Source organism: Hipposideros armiger, unplaced genomic scaffold, assembly GCF_001890085.2.
Source record: "Hipposideros armiger isolate ML-2016 unplaced genomic scaffold, ASM189008v1 scaffold_210, whole genome shotgun sequence".
Taxonomy (NCBI): Eukaryota; Metazoa; Chordata; class Mammalia; order Chiroptera; family Hipposideridae; genus Hipposideros; species Hipposideros armiger.
In genome coordinates, this window is record NW_017731560.1 from 322,444 (window position 1) to 329,733 (window position 7,290).

At 37.0% G+C, this 7,290-nt stretch overlaps 1 pseudogene; it reads right to left on the reverse strand.

Moving 5' to 3' along the window:
* Nucleotides 1-2,199: 2,199 nt before the first annotated feature.
* On the reverse strand, nucleotides 2,200-4,225 carry LOC109388866 (survival motor neuron protein-like; annotated as a pseudogene).
* Nucleotides 4,226-7,290: the final 3,065 nt, after the last annotated feature.

Here is a 7,290-nt window from a genome sequence, read left to right on the forward strand (position 1 = left end):
CCAGCTCCAGGTCAAGCTGTTGTTCAGCATCTTAGCTGTAGAGGGCAGTGTCACTGGCCCACATATGTGGGATCCGAACCGGGGCCCTCTCGCATCCCAAGCCAGTTCTTAACCATTGCACCACTCGGTTGGCCCAAAATGTGTATACATTTTTATGGCACCCTCTGTATAGTCTCTATGTCGTTTACATCCCCATGACTATTTTGTAAGTACCAATTTGTATTTCTTCACCCCTTCAGCTTTTTCACCCAGCTCTCCAACCTCCATCCCCTCTGACAACCATCAGTTGAAAAGATTATTCTTTACCCCACTGAATTGTAAACACTATTGTTTTTAAATTTCAGTTTCCAATTGTTCTTGTTGCTAGTACATGGAAATAAAATTGATCTTGTATTCTGAAACCATCCTAAAGTCATTTATTAGTTTTAGTAGTCTTCTTGTAGACCCCATTAGATTTTCTACATAAATGATCATGCTAGTCACAAAAAAGTCAGTTTCATATCTTCCTTTCCTTTTGTTTCATTTTCTTGACTTGTTGCACAGGCTAGAATTTCCAGTAAGTAAATGTTGAATAAGGGCAGACTTCCTTGTCTTGCTCCTGATCTTAGGAGCAAATACTTCAGTAGTTGACCGTTAAATGTTATGTTAACTGTAGGTTTTTCATAATATCTTTCATCAAGTTGAAGATGTCCCCTCCTATTTCTAGCTTGCTGAGAATTTTCCTTAGGAATAGATGTTGGATTTTGTCATATCCTTTTTCTGCATCTATTAAGATAATCAAATATTGTTTTTATTTTCTTGTTTATTAATATGATGAACTACATTGCTTGGTATTCTCATAATAAACCAAATTTGCCTTCTTGGGATAAACCCCACTTGATCATGGATGTATTCTCATATATATATATATATATATATATATATATATATATATATATATATAGTAAGATTTGATTTGTTAAAATTTTTGCATCTATATTTATGAGAGATATCAGTCTCTAGTTTCCTTATGTCTTTTTTGTTTGTTTTGTTATCAGAGTAATGTTGAAAACATAAAATTAATGAGAAAGTATTTCCTCCTTTTCAATTTTCTGGAAGACATTGTATAGTATTGGTGTTATTTCTTTAAATGTTTCATAGAATTCACCAATGAAGCCATCTGGCCCTGAAGTTATCTTTGTAGTAAGGTGTTTAACTATAAATTCAATTGCCTCAATAGAGGGCTATTCAAAGTATCTATTTCTTCCTCTTTTTTCTTTTTAGTTTAAAAAATTAATCATTTGGACCAGCCGAGTGGCGCGTTGGTTAGGAGTTGGTTTGGGACGCCAGCTCTGAGCAATAGGACCCCGGTTGAGATTCCACATATGAGGGCCAGTGACACTGCCCTCTACAGCTAAGATGGTGAACAACAGCTCGACCTGGAGCTGGGCTGCCGTGAGTCACTGGTGACAGTGTAGGCTGCAGTGGGTCTGGCTGGCAGCTGGCCTTCGCTTTCGTGAGCTGCCATGAGCCATTGTGAGTGGCTGTCCAATGGGAAGAACACAATGATAATATGAACATAGGCCAGTGAAGCGACATCCTCCACAACTAGACTGAAGAACAAAAGGACAGCAACTTGTCTGTTCCCCTTCCCTGATTTCCCAATGCTGTTTCCCTCCCCCAATTCCCCAATAAAATCTTTTAAAAGAATATTAAACATTTTTATTATGTACTTCACAAACATACAGAAAATAGAATAAAATAGTATAATGAACATCAATGCACACACCCACCACTTAGATTCAATAATAGCCATATATGCCTCATGCACGTATATACAGTTTGCTAAATCATTAAAAAGTGTATTAACGGCATTATAATACTTCATTTCTAAATACTTTAGTATGCAAATTTAAAGACATTCTTTTATAAACTACAAAACCCTTATTATAGCTCATAAAATTAGCCATAATTACCTACATCATTTAAAATCCAGCCCATATTCAAATTTCTTCAATCCCCAAGTCTTTTCAAACCAGGGTCCAATCAAGACTGCCACATTATAGTTAGCTGTTGTGTCTCTTAAGTCATTTTTAATCTAGAGTCGTTACCCACTTCATTTTTTCTTTCATGACAATGACTGTTTGAAAAAACGAGGCCAGTTATCTTCTACAGTATTCCACATTGTGGAGCTGTCTGATCATTTTTTTGTGGTGTCATTTAACTTGTTGCTCTATCCTCAGTATTTCTGGTAAATGGGAAAATAGATCTTAAAGGCTTGATTAAATTCCAGTTACACTTTTTTTTAAATCAGAGCATTTCATAGGTAACACAGTGTAATTCATACTGTGTCACAAATAAAAAAGCAATTCTGGCTGTCTGACCACAGAGATGAAAAGTTCCATCACTGATTCTAAGGATCTCTATTGAAAAGTATGTTTTTCTTTCCACACTGCCAACCAACAAGTATTTGGTGAGATGGTACTGTGATGTCATGAGAATTTTAGAGCGGATATAGATAAACCTTTTATCAAATAGTTTTGGCATCAAAATATCTTTACTATTGTTATATATTAACTTTTCTACTTTTTAATATTTCAATTTTTTTAAAGATTTTTATTGGGGAGTTGGGGGAAGGGGAACAGACAAGTTGCTGTTGTTTTGTTCTTCAGTCTAGTTGTTGAGGACGTTGCTTCACTGGCCCAAGTTGGCACCATCATTGTGCTCTTCCCAGGCGAGGCAGATCAGTCGCCGGCTTCTGGACGGCCGCTCACTGCGGCTGCTGGCCGCTCACGCTGGCTGCTGGCTACACACAGTAGCCCATGGCAACCCACTGCAGCAGGGACTGCAGCCTACGCCATCGCCGGCGACTCACAGCAGCCCAGCTCCAGGTTGAGCTGTTGTTCAGTATCTTAGCTGTGGAGGGCAGTGTCACTGGCCCTCATATGTGGGATCCGAACCGGGGTCCTCTGGCGTCCCAAGCCAGCTCTTAACCAACGCGCCACTCGGCCGACCCCGAATATTTCAATTTTAAAATATGTTTTCCACAAACTACAAAATTTATACACAATTAAGATTCACTTTTATAATGATGGCAGAGGGCGGCTGAGAGGCTCAGTTGGTTAAGAGCTCAATCAAGAGTTTGAGCTCTGAGCAACAGCAGTTCAAGTCCGGCCCGAGCTGAGCAGCCGCCAAGCTGCCAACAGGTGACAGGATGGCTCAGCTACAAAAAAATAAATAAATAAATAAATAAATAAATAAATAAAAATAAATAAAAATAAAATATAATGATGGCAGACTTACATTTTAATTAAAATGTGAGTACCTTCCTTCTTTTTTCATTTTGTTTGAAACCCATATAGTAACCAGTATGATAGCCACGCATGTACCAAGAGATCAACATACTTCCCAAAGCATCAGCATCATCTAGAGAATCTGGATAGATGGGCAGTCGTAGGGGAATTACTGGTGGTCCAGAAGGAAATGGAGGCAATCAGCATGATAGAAAGTGTGGTGGTGGTGGTGGTGGTGGGCCACTGAATTTTATATCTGGCTTTCCTGGTCCGTCCTGATCCTGGCATCGGGGGTGGTGGTGGGAGAAAAGAGTTCCATGGAGCAGCTCTTGACTTGATTTTATTTGGCTTATTTCCAGGAGACCTGGAGGAGTTCTTACTTTCGTCTGCTGAACTTTGACTTTCATTTTCATTCTCCTGAGCATTTTATTCTATATTATTAGCTACTTCAGACACAGGGAAAGTAGATCTGACAGATTTTGCTTCTCTCCACTTCCCTATCCAGTGTAAACCACAACATAGGTTTCTCTCTTCAAAACAATTGAAGCAATGGTAGGTGGGTAAATGTAGCTATCTTCTGACCAAATGGCAGAATATTTGTCACCAACTTTCCACTGCCTCAAGGGAGTTGTGGTATTCTTTTCTTGGCTTTTATTCTTCTTAGCGGGTTTTCTTTTAGGTGTGTCTTTTGGTTTATCTGAAGCTTCAGAAATGTCACCATTCTTTAGAGAATGCTTAAATGAAGCCACAGCTTTATTGTAAGCTTTAATCAATGCTATATCATCCCAAATGTCAGAATCATGATTTCACCTTTCCAGGAAAATCTACTAAAGATAAGCTTTATCCAAGCAAGTTATGACCAGGAAAAACTGGCCTGTGCTGGGCTGGAACAGCACCAAGTGCTCCTGCTCCAGGACACCACCATCACCACTGTCTCCTCCCCCCATTGCCATGGTAAGGCTACCCTTATTTCTTTCTTAGTGAGCTTTCATATTCTGTGTCTTTCAAGAAACATGTCCATTTCATCTAAGTTCTCAAATTTATCGTCAGAAAGTTTTTCATAATATTCCCTTAGTATCCTTTTAATATCTGTAGAATCTGTAGTTATATCACCTGTCATTCTTGATATTGGTAACTTTGTTTTTGTGTTTTATATCCCACATATGAGTGAAACCATATTGTTCTTCTCGTTTTCCATCTGACTTATTTCTCTTAGCATGCTACTCGCAGGATCCATCCATGTTGTTGCAAATGGCAGTATTTAATATTTCCTTATGGCCAAGTAGTATTCCATTGTATATATGCATACGAACCACATGTTGTTTAACCAATCATCCATCGAAGGACACTTAGGTTGTCTTCTTTTTCTGATCAGTCTGGGTAAAGATTTGTCAATTTTATTGATCATCTCTAATAACCACCTTTTGGTTTTATTTATTTTCTCTATTGTTTATTTATTTTTTATTTGCTCAATTTCTGTTCTGATCTTTATTATTTCTTTTCTTCTACTTACTTTGGTTTAATTTGTTCATCTTTCTCTAATTACTTATGATGGAAGCTGAAAATCTTTGAAACCTTTCTTCTTTTCTAATATAGGCATTTAGTGCCCTCCCACAAATTCTGTTATGTTGTGTTTTTATTTCTACTCATTTCTAAATTTCCTTTTTAAATTAAATTTATTGAGGTGACATTAGTTAATAAGATTATATGTTTCAAATGTACAATTCTATAATACATCAGCTGTATATTGCATTGTGTGCTCACCACTCAAAATTTAGTCTCCTTCTGTAACCATAGATTTGATCCCTTTACACTCTTCAACCTCCCCCCTCTCCCTTTCCCCTCTGATAACCACCATACTGTTGTCTGTGTCAATGAGTTTTTTTGTTTGTTTATTTGTTACTTTCTGTTTTATATCCCACATATGAGTGAAATTGTTTGGTTCTTGTCCTTTTCTATCTGACTTATTTCACTTAGCACGATACATGCAAGATCCATCCATGTTGTTGCAAATGACAGTATGCCATCTTGGCTTAGAGCTGAGTGGTATCTCCTTGTATATGTGTACCACATCTTGTTTATCCAATCATCCATCGATGGACATTTAAGTTGTTTCCATATCTTGGCTATCATGAACACTGCTGCAATGAACATAGGAATACATATATCTATATAAATAAATGTTTTCAAAATTTTCAGTAGATACCTAGAAGAGGGGTTGCTTGGTCATATGCTGGGTCTATTATTAATTTTTGAGGAACCTCCATACTATTTTCCATAGCGGCTGTACCAATTTACTTTCCCACCAGCAGTGTATGAGAGTTCCTTTTTCTTCACATCTTCTCCATCACTTGCTATCTAAATTTCCTTTTGGTTTCTTCTTTTGCCCCATGGATTATTTAAAATTGTGTAATTTAGTTTCCAGATATTTGGGAAATTTCCATAGATCTCTGTTATTGCTTTGTAATTTAAATTAATTGTAGTCAAAGAATACACTTTGTATAACTTGGATTCTTTTAAAAAAATTTGAGACTTGTTTTATGGCCCAGAATATGGTCTATCTATCTTGGTAAATGTGCTGTTTGCTTTGAAAAGAGCACATATTTTGCTGTTGTGGATTGGAGTGTTTCAAAAATGTCAATTAGGTCAAGTTGATTGATAATGTTATTCATATCTTTTATATCCTTGCTGATTTTTCTGCCTACTTATTCTATCAAGTATTGAGAGATGAGTATTGAAATCTCTAACTACAATTGTGGACTTTTCTGTTTCTGTTTGTAGTTTTGTCAGCTTTTGCTTCATGTATTTTGAAGTTCTGTTATTATGTGCATAATTATTTAGCATTGTTATGTCCTCTTGGTGAATTGACCCCTTTATCACTATGAAATGACCATCTTTATCGCTAGCAATAATTTTTGCTTTACATTTTACTTTATCTCATATTAATATAGTGATTCTAAATTTCTCTTGATTAGAGTTAGCATACTATACCTTTTTTAATACATGTACTTTTAAACCTATTTTTAACTTTATAGATAAAATGCTTAATTTCTAAGCAGCATGTAATTGGTTCTTGCTTTTATATCCAATTTGATACCTCTGTCTTTTACATGTGTATTTAAGCCATTTACATTTCATTTGATTTTTGATAACAGTTAGATTTCAATCTATCATTTAATTATTTGTTTTCTATTTGCCACATCTGTTCTTTGTTTTCTTTTTTCTGTATACTTTGGGACTAATTGAATTTTGTTTTATGATTCCATTTCATCTATTTTTTGGTTTATCAGCTGTGACTCTTTGTGTTGTTATTTTACTGATTACTTCTAGTTTTATACTAAACATCTTTAACTTATCTCAGTCAATCTTCAAGAGATATATACCACATAATGCATACTTTACAACAGTATCGGCCCTTTTCTCCCCTCCCAAATTTTGTGCTATTGTTGTCATACATTTCAAATTTACATATGTTATAAACCTCACACTACATTATTATTATTATTATTATTATTAATTATTTTTGCTTAAACAGTCCACTACACTTAAATATATTTTTTAAAAATCTTATATATTGGGCTGGCCAAGTGGCTCGTTGGTTAGGAGTTGGCTTGGGACGCCAGCTCTGAGCAGCAGGGCCCTAGTTGGGATCCCACATATGAGGGCCAGTGATGCTGCGCCCTCTACAGCTAAGATGGTGAACAACAGCTCGACCTGGAGCTGGGCTGCTGTGCCAGTGATGGTGTAGGCTGCAGTGGGGCTTCAGTGGGCTGCCGTAAACTACCGTGAGTGGCCGGCAGCCAGCGTGAGCGGCCATCCAATGGCCGGCGAATGACCTGCCTCAGCCGGGAAGAGCGCAATGATCACAATACCAACATGGGCCAGTGAAGCCACGTCCTCCACAACTAAACTGAAGAAATGAAGGACAGCAACTTGTCTCTTCTCCTTCCCTGATTCCCCAACGCTGTTCCCCTCCCCCCAATTCCCCAATAAAATCTTTTTTAAAAATCTTATATAT